Genomic DNA, 14,294 nt, shown 5'->3' with positions numbered 1-14,294 from the left:
TGCTAGATCTGTTCTGAATCTACCCCATTTAGTACAGTGGTACTGCCACATAACACGATGCAGCATGTCCTCAGTATGAAGACAGGACTTCGTATCCGTAAGGACAGTGCAGTGGCCATTCCTACCAATACTGTCTTGGACAAATAGATTGGGGAGGTCAAGGTCAATAGGTTTTTCCCTTGTGTGGGTGCTCTTGCTGCTGGACAACCAGTCTGGCAAATATGTCCTCAGGACTCAGCCAGCTGACTTAGGTGTGGTGCTACCGAGCTACTCTTGGTGATGGACATGGAAGTCCCCCACCCAGTGTACAGTCTGCGCCCTTGTTACCCTCACTGCTTCTTCCAAGTGGAGTTTAACATAGAGGAGTACTGATTCATCATCTGAGGAAGGGTGGTGCATGGTTATCAGCAGATTTCCTTGCACATGTTTGATCTGATTCCAGGAGAGTTCATGGGGTCCAGAGTTAATATTGAGGATTCCTGGGGCCACTCCCTCCTGACTGTATACCACTGTGCTGCCACCTCTGATGGTCTGTCCTGAAATTCGGACAGGACATACCCCGGGATGGTGATGCAAGAGTCTGGGACATTGTCTGTTAGGTATGATTATGTCAGGTTGTTGCTTGTCTGAACTGTGGGGCAGCTGTCCCAATTTTAACTTAAGTCCCTAAATGTTATGGAGGAGGACTTCACAGGGTCAAATGGACAGAGCGTGCCTTTGTCATTTCTGGTGCCTAGGTCGATGCCAGGTGGCCTGTCCAGTTTTGTTCTTATTTAACTTTACTGTGGTGGTTTGATACAACCAAATGGCTTGCTAGGCCATTTCAGAAGGCAGATAACAGTCAATCACATTGCTGTGTGTTTGGAGTCACATATAAGCCAGCCCAGGTCAGGAGGGCAGATTTTAATGCTGAAGGACATTCTTGCACCAGATGAGTTTTTATGACAAGCCAGTAGTTTCATGACCATTGTTACAGAAACTAGCTTTTTAATTCCAGATTTATTTGTTATTTGAATTTAAATAGCCCCAGCTGCCATTGTGGGATTTGAACTCATGCCCCCACAGCATTGTCCAGGCTCTGGTTCACTCGTCCAGTAACATTACCACAATGCTACGATTTCCAGCATCTGCAGTATTTATATTTTATCTTCATTGATCACCTGGCTACGAATGTTGAACTTGGGTGCTATTTTTCAGAAGAAGAATCCTTGGTGGGCAGCAACAACTTAGCCAGGTTCTGACAGACGTGCCATGCACACTCTCCACAACAGCGGAGAGGATGGAGAGTCCGACTGAGTAGTTAGTGGATTGATGAAGGAGGGAATTGCACAGATGTCTGCCATGGAGAGAATGTCTGCTTCAAGCAAGGTTCTCAAATGAGTCCATGCAGGCCATGACCACGGCCATGCAGACTTTGAAAGCAACTTGTCTGCTGCCATAAACAGGACAATAGATACCTGATCCATGACCTTACAACATGCCAGTGATCATCACCAATCTGGTCTGCAGCAGAGTAGTAGGAATGATGGGCACCGGCCCAGGTTAGGGATGATGGGGAAAGGGAACATGTAATTGACATCTCCACTCAAATTCTTTCACTTCTCACTTGTTGCCTGCCCATTGCCCCCCACCTCCCACAGCCAATCCCCAAAGTGCAGCCTCATGTCTCGATGGCTGAGTTTGCCTCTGCACAGATGCAGGTGAAGCAGGCTTTTGGCCCTCAGGGGCTCCAAAACTCAAACCAAGTCATAGGCTGAAAGCATCACAGCAGTTAGAGAAGGGATCTGAGCAGCCTGCCTCTACCTCTGCTGAAGCCACATGGGATGCACCACACAGAAGCAGTAGGAAGAATACAACGACAACTTATATTTTTATAGAACAAAAACAAGAAATGCTGGAATCACTCAGCAGGTCTGGCAGCATCTGTGGAAAGAGAAGCAGAGTTAACGTTTCGGGTCAGTGACCCTTCTTCGGAACTGACAAATATTAGAAAAGTCACAGATTATAAACAAGTGAGGTGGGGGTGGGGCAAGAGATAACAAAGGAGAAGGTGCAGATTGGACCAGGCCGCATAGCTGACCAAAAGGTCACGGAGCACAGGCAAACAATATGTTAATGGTGTGTTGAAAGACAAAGCATTAGTACAGATTAGGTGTGAATATACTGAATATTGAACAGCAGCAAGTGCAAACCTGAAGAAAAACAACCTGAAAAAAACAGTGGGTAAGCAAACTGAACAAAGTTCAAGTTCAGTTTGCTTACCCACTGTTTTTTTCAGGTTGTTTTTCTTCAGGTTTGCACTTGCTGCTGTTCAATATTCAGTATATTCACACCTAATCTGTACTAATGCTTTATCTTTCAACACACCATTAACATATTGTTTGCCTGTGCTCCGTGACCTTTTGGTCAGCTATGTGGCCTGGTCCAATCTGCACCTTCTCCTTTGTTATCTCTTGCCCCACCCCCACCTCACTTGTTTATAATCTGTGACTTTTCTAATATTTGTCAGTTCCGAAGAAGGGTCACTGACCCGAAACGTTAACTCTGCTTCTCTTTCCACAGATGCTGCCAGACCTGCTGAGTGATTCCAGCATTTCTTGTTTTTGTTTCAGATTTCCAGCATCCGCAGTATTTTGCTTTTATATTTTTATAGCATGCTTAACGTAATAAAACATCCCAAGGTGCTTTACAGGAGCATTATAAAACAAAGCATGACACAAGGCGGCACAGTGGCGCAGTGGTTAGCACTGCAGCCTCACAGCTCCAGGAACCCGGGTTCAATTCTGGGTACTGCCTGTGCGGAGTTTGCAAGTTTTCCCTGTGACAGCGTGGGTTTTCGCCCGGTGCTCTGGTTTCCTCCCACCACCAAAGACTTGCAGGTGATAGGTAAATTGGCCATTGTAAATTGCCCCTAGTGTAGGTAGGTGGTAGGGAATATGGGATTACTGTAGGGTTAGTATAAATGGTTGGTTCTTGGTCGGCACAGACTCAGTGGGCCGAAGGGCCTGTTTCAGTGCTGTACCTCTAAATAAAATGTTTTTAAAAACAACCCACAAAAGGAGATATTAGGTCAGATGGTCAGAAGCTTGGTTAAAGAGGTAGGTTTTAAGGAGTGTCTTAAAGGAAGAAGGAGAGGTGGAGGGAGGATATTCCAGAGCTTGGTGCCCAGATGACTGAAGGCACGGCCACCAATGGTGGAACAATTAAAATCAGGGATGCACAAGACCCCAGAACTACAGGAGTGCAAATATCCAGGAGGGTTGTGGGGCTGAAGGAGGTTACAGAGATAGGGAGGGGCGAGATCATAAAGTGATTTGAAAACAAGGATGAGAATTTTAAAACAAGGATGTTACTTGACTGGGAGCCAATGTAGGTCAACAAGCACAGGGGTGAAAGCTGAATGGGACTTGGTGCGAGTTAAGACACGGACAGCAGAGTTTTGGATCACCTCAAGTTTACAGAGAGTAGAATGTGGGAGGCCAGCCTGGAGTGCATTGAAATAGTCAAGTCTGGAGGTAATCAAGGCATGAATGAAGGGTTCAGCAGCAGATGAGCTGAGACAGGGGCGAAGTTGGGCAATGTTATGGAGGTGGAAATAGGTGGTCTTAGTGATGGCACAAATATGAGGTTGGAAGCTCAACTCAGAATCAAATGAGACACCAAGGTTGCGAACAGACTGGCTTAATCTCAATCTGTTGCCAGGGAGTGGGATGGAGGTGGTAGCTAGGGAATTGAGTTTGGTGTGGGGACCAAAAATAATGGCTTCAGTCTTCCCAAATATTTAATTGGAGGAAATTTGTGCTCATCCAGTACTGCATGTCAGATAAGTCGTCTGATAATTTAGCAACAGTGGAGGTGTCATGCTAGGTCCCCACCTGCCAAGAATGAGGCACATCAATTTTGTCATTAACATTGATTTTTAACTGTTGTTGGAGCGAGGAAATAAGTTGTTAAACAGATCAGCCGTGGCTGGAAAAAAAGACATTTACATGCTGGCAGACATCGAAGGTGAGGAAGCGCATTCCAGGGCCTGCTAAGGAGGAAACAATCCACAAGGGCCTGGACTGGTTAGACCAGCTGATCACATGACTACCTGGCTGTTCCAGGGTTTTCTTTAGAACTGGCCACAGAGAGTTTGAAGAGAGAGTGTCTGTTTTCTCCTGGACTGAGAAGATCTCTCAGTCTCGCCTGCTCCCATCTCTATCTCACAAGCCTCTGAATCCACTGAAGACACATGAACCCCAAGAGAGAAAAGTCTCCTCCAGCGAACAAGGTTTAAGAAGAATACTGGCCCCCAATGAAAAGCAAGATCTACCTACAATCAAGGACTCTACAGTGAGCTCGAAGAACCGTAACAAAACTCTTCAGATCTTGCCTCAAACCTTTCCACTTTATTTTTCTTCTGCTCTTTTCTGTCTCTATTTGTATGTGTGTATTGCATGTGCATGCGAGCATGAGCATGTCGTGTATCCACAGGCGTTAACCGAATTAGAGGTTAAGTTTAATAAATTTTAGCTTTTCTTCTTTAAACCTAAGAAAGCCTGTTTGTGCTGATTTCTTTGCCTTATCATTGGAAAGTGGTGAACGAAGATTCACCAAGGGGGAGCTAAAAAACACAGTGTGTTTAAAATTAAACCCTGTTACAGTAAGACCAGGTGAAGGCTGAAAGGGAATCCTAGACTTCTTTCTCATCTGGTCGCAACAGTAGGACTTGAGAGAAGTGGTGGCGAGGTATAGCTGAATGTCATCAGCAGACGTGAAAACTACACTGTGATTTTGGATTATATCGCTGAGGGGTAGCATGTAGATGAGAAATAGGAGGGGGCCAAGGATAGATCCCTGGGGGACACCCAAGGTAATGGTGGGGGAGCAGGAAGAGAAGCCATTGCAAGTGATTCTATGGCTATGATTAGATAGATAAGAATGGAACTAGATGAGAGCAGTACCACTCAGCTGGAGAACAGGGAGAGGCATTGGAGGAGGATGGTGTAGTCATGCATGTCAAAGACTGCAGACAGGTTGAGAAGGACAAGGAGGGAAAGTTTACCTTTGTCACAGTCACATAGGATGTCATTTGTGACTTTGCTAGGAGCTGTTTTGGTACTGTGGCAGGGGTGAAAACCTGATTGGAGGGATTCAAACATGGAGTTCCGGGATAGATGGAAGTGGTTTGAGGAGGTGACAACACATTCAAGGACTTTGGAGAGGAAAGAGAGGTTAGAGATGGGATGGTAGTTTGCATGGGCGGTAGGGTCAAGGGATTTTTTGAGGAGGGGATGATGACGGCAGATTTAAGGAAGAGAGGGACAACACCTGAAGAGAGAGAATTTACAATATCGGCTAACATGGGGACCAGGAGGGGAAGTTGCGTGGTCAGCAGTTTCGTAGGAATAGGATTGAGGGAACAAGAGGTGGGTCTAATGGACATGAGCTCAGAGAGCTCATGGGAGGAGAGAAACCAGTGAAAGATGCAAATTCAGGGCTAGGGCAGGGGTGAGCTTTATATGAAGTTCGGCCAAGTGGGCTGGTGGAAGGGAGAGACACAGCAGGGGCAGCTGATTGGATGTTCTCAATCATAAGTTAAAGAAATTGCAATTCACTAAAGGTATGCACATGGGTGATTGACAAAAGATTATTTTGTTAAGTTTCCTTTTTTTAAAATAATGCCACATAAAATTTAATGATTTGCACAAATTCAAATTTTTCCCACTATTGCATGCTAAGGGCCTGCTCGCTCTTCCACATGTTTCATGATGATGGTCAATACAAGACAGAACCCACTGGGCGGCTGTGCTAGGGGTAGATGAGTGTTTTTGGGACTGTTTAGGGCAATGGGAGGGGTGTGTTGGTGCTGGTGGTCGGAACAAACAATCGGATTTCATTTGTTACATTTCGCTCTAAGTAAATATTTATGATATTAGAGCATCCCTGGCAGCAATGTAAGCAGCTGATCTGGCGATGGGTGCTCTGTATTCATTCTCCTGTTCCTCCTCCTCTATATTTTCCTCATCCAAAGATAAGTGTTGTCCTCCTCCATCTGCAAACCTCACTCCTGTGCACCTGCTTCCTGCTACCCATTGTTTCCATCACAGCATGCCATCACTGCCACGGATTTTGACGGTTTTCCTCTTCTAATATACTGTCGAGCACATCCAACGTACCTCCCATTCTGATCTTGTCTATTTGAAATCCTCAAAATTTGGAAAATGCTGTATCCACACAAGCATTCTCTGCTAAATATTTGCCAGAGGTATTAGACACCAGCTGCAAAATGTGAGGTTTTATTCAGATGAGCCAATGACAAGTATAAATACCTACGTGAACTGCTGCTTAAATTTGCCTCCATTTCCCTGGTCAGTTTCTTGAGCCCTGGGAAACCCATTCTGCCGAAGTAAATTTTGAGCCAACTTAAAAACAATTTTAAAGTACCTTATTAACTTCTCCTAAGGACGTTAATTACACCAGTAAATAGCTGGTTGCAATCAATTAGATTATCCCTGACTTTGGCCAGCAGGTTTCTCGCTGGCATTCAAACGTGCCTCCATTAAACCCAAAAGTGGGTGAGTTGGAGCTGGGTTGTGCTCCCGCTCTTGGTTGGATTGGCATCCTTCCTTCTACGAAAGATGATGGACATGCATCAAACAATCCATTTAGTTGGGGTGTCTTCTCTTGTGCACCTTTGCTTATGGCTTTGAAGGCCAATCCTTGAGTGTCAGGTTCTGCCGCACGTAAAGCTGCCAAGTGATGCTGTGAGTTGTTTTTGATGTTGGCACCTGTTGCCAAGCTGCTGTAGTAACTGGTTAGATTAGATTAGAGATACAGCACTGAAACAGGCCCTTCGGCCCACCGAGTCTGTGCCGAACATCAACCACCCATTTATACTAATCCTACACTAATCCCATATTCCTACCAAACATCCCCACCTGTCTCTACATTTCCCTACCACCTACCTATACTAGTGACAATTTATAATGGCCAATTTACCTATCAATCTGCAAGTCTTTTGGCATGGGGTAGTGCACAGCAGTCCACAGGATGTGTCGCCATTTCCCTCTTTCAAGAGCTGGTGACTCCCAGGTGCAATAGTCAATATTTAGGGCCTTCATGTCATGCTTGCACGCATCCTTGAAGTGGAGCTTTGGGTGCCCCACTGGTCGTCTGGCCCCAGCTACCTCATCACACAAAAGGTCCTTGGGTATGTGACCATCTCAATCCACCGAAGCCACCTCTGTTTGATTAGTGTCAACACACTTGGGAGCTCTGCCTTTGAGAGGGCTGTCACATTTGTGATTTTGTCCTGCCAGGATATACCCATAGTGCGCTGCAGACAGCGAAGACAGAAACTATTGAGCTTCTTTTCCTGGTAGCTGTAAGTCGTCCATGTTTCACAGTCATACAGCAAGGTGCCTTATAAACCATCAGCTTGGTCCTAAGGGTCAGCTCGGTGTTATCCAAGACACGTTTCCTGAGTTGGCCAAAGGTGGTAGCTGCTTTCCCTATGCGTGTATCGAGCTCTGCATCAAGGAACAAGTTATCTGTCACCTTGGACCCAAGGTAGTAGAATTTGCTAACCACTTCCAGTGAGGTGTTATTTAGTGTGATCGGGGCGGAGATGCACCTCCCATGAGGTTTTCTTGATGCTTGTAGTCAAGGAGAACAAGTTACAGGCATGGAAGAAACAGTCCATGTATCTTTGTAGCTGAGTTTCTGACCAGCACAGCACCATCAGCGTAGAGGTGTTCTCTGATCAGGACACGATGTGTTTTTGTCTTTGCTTTCAGCCCACTCTTATAATAAATAATTTACGACTATCCACTCCCCAATCCACCTGTTCTTGTGGGTTAAAATTTCCCCTGTGTCTCAGTAAGGGTTCTTTAATCTATTTGGTTGAAGGGATGCACTCTTGCTTGCCGTGCTGAAATGGTCCTCAAATTACCCTAAGTTGCCATACGAAGGCCCACATAAAGTCTTTGGGCAACTGTAAGCTCAATGAACATCAAACCCTGCAAAATCCAGTCCTATATTATTAAAAATATGGGCTGGATTTTAAGAGCTCACCGGCGCTCCTGGCGGCAAGCTCAAAAAATGGCAACCTACATACACGGGCCGCACGCCGAAGAGCTGCCGCGATCTCCCACACGGAGGCTCATTTAATTAGCTGGGGTGGCCCGCCTCCCCCAATCACATGTTGGGAGCGGGCTATCTGTCCCCGGCAATGGTGTCAGCTGCCTGTGCGCAGGTGCCAGCGTCATTTTTAAAGGGCAGTCAGCCCTGCTGGCAAATTTGAATTTTTAAAATGAACCCCCCCCCCCAACAAAACTTACAAAATAGCATTGTAACACCCCTTTCCAACCACCCAATAAAAATGACAGCAAGTAGTTACAGTAAGTATTTGTCCTTTCCCCCCACAAAACACTTAGCTTTGAATTCTGACCACCTGCCCGCAGACTTCACAAAGTTGGAAGTTCACCCCTTCCCACCATCCCCTACACTGATGATGCTTATTTGACCCAGTTTCCCCCCTCCCCCCGCACTGAAAATCTTAACTCCCTCCACCCCACCTCCCCACCAGTGTCATGCTTGCTTTCCCCACACGAGGAATTGAAGGTGCGGGAGTGCTAGCGCAGCGGACCCAGAAGATTGCCGGTAAGTATATTTAAATAAATTCATTTGAATCATTTAAATATGGAAATTGAGGACCCATCACCCAGCGGCGGGGGTGGGGAGGTGCCGCCATGGAGCCTCACCACAGCCGTGAGGATCGGGCCGGGGCCTCCCAGCGTCGGGCCTCTGCCAGAACAATCTTTCGGCCACCGGCCCCCCGACCACCACAGAGACCGATGTATTGGGCTTGGTAAAATCTAGCCCATTGTGTCTGTATGAATGCGTTACTATAATAATTTTGATCACAGAGGCTGTTGTTGCTTTAACTGATCAGATCCAAGAACCATGTAATCAGGCACTGATCAGATTCCTGACCATTTCTGGTCATTTTTGAGGCTGACCAATCACATTCAACCCAAACAATATTTTTGTGGCATACCATCACCGTGACAGCTTCTAATTAAAACTCTGTACTCCCAAAATTCACATTTATGACAGAAAAAAATGTGAAAATTTCAGCAATTCAGAAAAAAAAGCCAACATATTCATAAACTTGGCTCCAAGAACTCACCCTTTCTGTTCCAGTTCTGATCTTATGTTGGAGGGAAGGTCATTAATGAAGTAGTTGAAGATGGTGGGGCCTCGGATCCTGCACTGAGGAATTCCTGTACTACTGTCCTAGAGCTGAGTTGAATGTCCTCCAACAAATCATCTTCCTTTGTGCCAGGTATGATTCTAGCCAGTGGAGAATTTTCCCTGTGAACCCTCCTGACTTCTGTTTTCCTAGGTCTCCTTGATGCTACTCTCGATTAAACACAGCCAAGCGCAGTAATGATATGATAGTGTTATATGGCCCATTTTTTGTCATTTCCACACCATTTCTGCTGATTCATATTCACATTAGTATTAAATATGGGCATCAAACGTCAATAGGTTAAGTTAAAAATTTATTTCCTACATAGTTTTATTTGTTTTTGCTTTTGCCATCTACCTTACCACCCATCTTTGTGCCTTTGCTGAGGGGCTGCCCTTTTCTTCTCCCCATAACCATTTCACATAGGGCACAACACCTTTCCCATTGAGAATCACCCTCTATGGAAGAAGAGGAGAACAATGGAAGGGTTGTCAGACTGCTAAGGCCGAACCAGAGATGCATGGATCCACCAACTGGCACCCACATCAGATTATGCAGCAGAAGTTTTCCGACCTTCATTTGACTGTTATATCACAAGCAGTAGGTGGACCTACAGCCCATCTCCATGGCATGCTCTGTTCTTGCAATCACTCAGGTCATTAACATCCAAAAATTCTAAACTATGTTGTCAGTCCAAGTTTCCAATGAGACATCATAACTTTGGCCAAGCAACTGTGCACATACATTAAGATGCATTGTTTGATAGACAAGTGACTTCATGTCCTTCCTCAAAGGCAATAGGTGACAGCAGGATGGACCGTTATAATTTTACAGAGTGGCAGTATTCCTAACAGTTCAAGGAATAAATAGATTGCACTTAAGTGGCTGATGTGCTCACTTATTTAGTTTAGTTTAGTTATACAGCACTGAAACAGGCCCTTCGGCCCACCGAGTCTGTGCCGACCATCAACCACCCATTTATACTCATCCTACACTAATCCCATATTCCTACCACATCCCCACCTGTCCCTATATTTCCCTACCACCTACCTATACCAGGGGCAATTTATAATGGCCAATTTACCTATCAACCTGCAAGTCTTTTGGCTTGTGGGAGGAAACTGGAGTACCCGGAGAAAACCCACGCAGACACAGGGAGAACTTGCAAACTCCACACAGGCAGTACCCAGAATTGAACCCGGGTCGCTGGAGCTGTGAGGCTGCGGTGCTAACCACTGCGCCACTGTGCCGCCCACTTGCTCATTGCCACCATTGACATAAGCAAGAAAAGATTGCATTCTCTTAGTGTGCAGGTGGTCTGAAAGCAAAGGAGGGTGATGTTACAGTCAAGAGTGGATAACTACTTCAAGTTTAAACATGGTTGAAGAACGAGATGTAAACTAATAAAAGGTAAATTGATACCAGGAAGTTTCTGTGTCACAGAGAGACTAATGCATGGAACGGACTTTAAGATAGGGTAGTGGAGAGGAAAGGTCAGGAATCATTTACCAGTTAGATATCATGATAGGATAATGGCAGTCCTTTTGTATGGATGGGCCAAATAACCTTGGTCACCTGTACCTATGTGTATGGTGAGGGTAACGAATAATTCTATTTTGAAAATAGGGACATTTCAACCTACTCTGGGTGATAGTCCCACTAATGACTTAAATATGACATAATTATTCATGAAGGAGAAGATATGCTCATAAAGTTTTATTTATATTCATTGAACAAGGGTTGTTCATTTCTGTTTTCATCCAATGTCTTCTAAGATCAAGATCTAACTTGGATACAATTCTAAACTTAGCTTCATTTCTTTATCCTTTAGCCACAGGATAGAATCCAAAGTTTTTGCTGCTCTGTTAATCTGTGAGCTATTCATCAGGTCTGCCAGCCTAAAGCATGGCCCTGGGTGAAAGGTTAGGAAGAATCTTCCCTAGATAGAGGGAAAGAGACAGAAGAGTGGAGAGTGACAAATGTGATTCCCTATTCAAGAAAGGTGTAAGAACATTCTTCATAACTCCAGGCCAGTCAGTTTAACATCAGTGGTGGGTAAGGTTTTTGATCAGGGAAAACATCAACAGGCACTTGGAAAGGTTTGAGTTAATTAAGAGGAGAGCCCACATGGAGTTGTGAAAGGCAGATCATGCTTGGCTAATCTTATTGAATTTTTTGATGAATTAACAGAAGGTTGATGAGGGGAAAGCGGTAGATGTTGTCTCTTTGGATTTTATGAAAGCGTTGACAAAGTACCACATAAGAGGCTGGTTAACAAAATTGAGGCTTATGGAATAGGAGGGTCAGTGTCAGCTTGAACAAAAAATTGGCTTAAGGACAGAAAACAGCAAGTCGTGGTAAATGGTAATTTTTCAGACTGGAGGATGATAGACGGTGGTGTTCCCCAAGGGTCAGTGCTAGAACCAGTGCTTTCTTTTATATATATATTTATATGTATATATAAATGACCTGGATCTTGGAATACAGAGTAAAATGTCAAAATTTGCCAATGATACCAAACTTGGAAGTATGGCATACAGTGAGGATGATACCAATCAACTGCAACAGCACATAGATAGGCTCGCAGAATAGGCGGACAAGTGACAGATGAAATTTAATGTAGAGAAGTGTGAGGTGATGCATTTTGACAGAGGGGATATGGAGAGGCAATATAGACTTAATGGCACAGTTGTAGGGTCGTACAGGGACAGAGGGACCTGGGGGTTTATGTGCATAGATCTTTGAGGGTGGCAGGACATATTGAGGGAGTATTTGGCAGAGCATGTGGGATCTTGAGCTTCATGAAGGGAGGTATTGAGTTTAGGGGAAGGGAAGTTATGCTGAACCTTTGTAGAGCTCCAGTTCTGGTCACCACACTTTAGAAAGGATTTGAGGGTCCTTGAGAGGGTGCAGAGGAGATTTACTGAAATGGTTCCAGGGATGAGGGATTTTATCTACAAGGTTAAGTTGGAGGAGCTTAGGTTGTTCACCTTGGAGCAGGGGAGATTGAGGGGAGATTTGATAGAGGTGTACAAAATGATGACAGGTTTGGATAGGGTAGACAAAGAAAAGCTGTTCCCATTGGCTGATATTACAAGGACTAGGGGATACAGACTTAAGGTTTTGGGCAAGAGATACAAGGGGGATGTGAGGAAGAACTTTTTTACACAGCGAGTGGTAATGACCTGGAACTCGCTGTCTACAAGGGTGGTGGGAGCGCAGACAATTAATGATTTCAAAAAGAAATTCGATGGGCATTTGAGGGAAATAAACTTGCAGGGCTACAGAGATAGAGTGGGGAATGGGACTGACTGGATTGCTCTACAGAGAGCAGGCATTGACTTGATGGGCTGAATGGCCTTTTTCTGTGCTGTAAAGATTCTTTGACTAAGAAGTAAGTACAGTAACATCCCCATTTGCAATACACCATTGCATCAGACGAAGTATTGTACAATCATTGGAAAGAAAAGCCAAGTTCTAGTCAGGGAGGGCTCTTTATTTTTGGGATCACTTTTACCACATGCAATGAAACAAGGGAGCTAGCCTTTCCAGCCATGAGCTGAGATAATGAACAGAAGTGAATACTAGATTGAAGTCTTGTGTAGCCAAGTGTAAAAGATTTTAATGAACCCATTATTATTATGCACCATACTAGGGATCATCAAATTGTTGGAAAGCAGTAAGGTAGGATATCTACTTGTTACATGTTAAACCACATAGAGTAAAATGAAGCCTAATCCAGCCACTGCTGAGAATGCGTATTGTTGAGATGATATGCCCTGCAAGGTGTATCAGAATGGATGAACTTCATTCTGCCTTGTGTTCTACAGCACACAAAGTAATTGCCTTTTTGTGTTTGATGAACTGCTTCAACTTGTATCACACTGTGTCTGATACTCCACAGTGAAACTGAGCATGAAGATGAGTTGTGTAACTAAAGCATCTCTTTCATTAATTTTGAACATTGAGTAATTGTTATATTTTTGGGTCTTCCCACTAAAGATGTTTTAGTTCAGTTCACCACTGTGGCCAGTGCTACTGCTATTTTGACCTCTGAGTCACTGGCAAAGTTTTTTCCTCCCCAGTTAAGTTAATGATATTCCTATTTTTCAAATGATTCCCCAGCAAATCTCAAATGGTACATGTGTAGGCACACTATTACTTTTACTCCTGGTCATGAATGACATTCTAGTTGACTTTTGACCAGTGGTTTATCAGTTAACAATATGAGACAATGAAGACAGGCTGTCTTACCTTCTGAGTAATGGCTGTCTGTACTAAACCTGGCAACAGCAATGTTCACGTACACCCAGTATCGCATCATTTTTTGATTGATCATTCGTTTAAGATTTAGGGTAAGAATGTTCGATGGCTGATTCTCTACACATATTATGTAAACTTGTGCTCAATTTTTTTATACTTTTGACTGAATACTTCAGGTATTAAGCCATAGATATTAAGAATGTCATGATTTACATTTTCATTGTTCATAAAATGCATCAGATTAAGCACAAGAAGAAGCTGTGAATGCTTTAACGCAAAGAAATTGCATAAATTGTTCAGCCCTGAGTCCTTTGTCCTACTAATGGTAATTTTCTAATAATTCAAAAACTTGAACAAAAGTAGCATATCACCCACTTCCTTCTTTAAAATTTGGAATTAAATTAGATGTAAAAAAATAGCCCCAACAGTTTTGTGATTTATACCCTGTATGTGATTCTCTCTCTGTTTAATAGCACAATGCTACTATTTCTCCTTCTTGTTGGCCTTGAATTCATATTGTTCTGATTCTTCTCTCTCTTCTCACACTTAAGGCAGTCTAGCTGTACTTCAAATCTCAGCAACTCTAATTTAAACTTTGGGACCCAGAAATTCATGTGTGCCCATCATTATACAAGCGGGGGCGCAGGGTGCATTACTTACACCAAAATGGTGAGGTCCGAAGCTCTCCAGATATTGGGCCTTGGGTCTTATGATAAGAGCTGGCATGGTGCAACATCCTGCTGTCGACCAGTAGTGAAAAATCAGATTGTACCTAGCATTGCAGCAGCCCTCT

At 44.1% G+C, this 14,294-nt stretch overlaps 1 pseudogene; it reads right to left on the bottom strand.

The window, feature by feature from the left end:
- Window positions 1–267: 267 nt before the first annotated feature.
- On the bottom strand, window positions 268–13,577 carry LOC137372388 (uncharacterized; annotated as a pseudogene).
- Window positions 13,578–14,294: the final 717 nt, after the last annotated feature.

This window comes from Heterodontus francisci, chromosome 7 (assembly GCF_036365525.1).
Source record: "Heterodontus francisci isolate sHetFra1 chromosome 7, sHetFra1.hap1, whole genome shotgun sequence".
Taxonomy (NCBI): domain Eukaryota; kingdom Metazoa; phylum Chordata; class Chondrichthyes; order Heterodontiformes; family Heterodontidae; genus Heterodontus; species Heterodontus francisci.
Note: the sequence above shows the minus strand (reverse complement) of the source record. Positions and strands in the feature narration are given on the sequence as shown.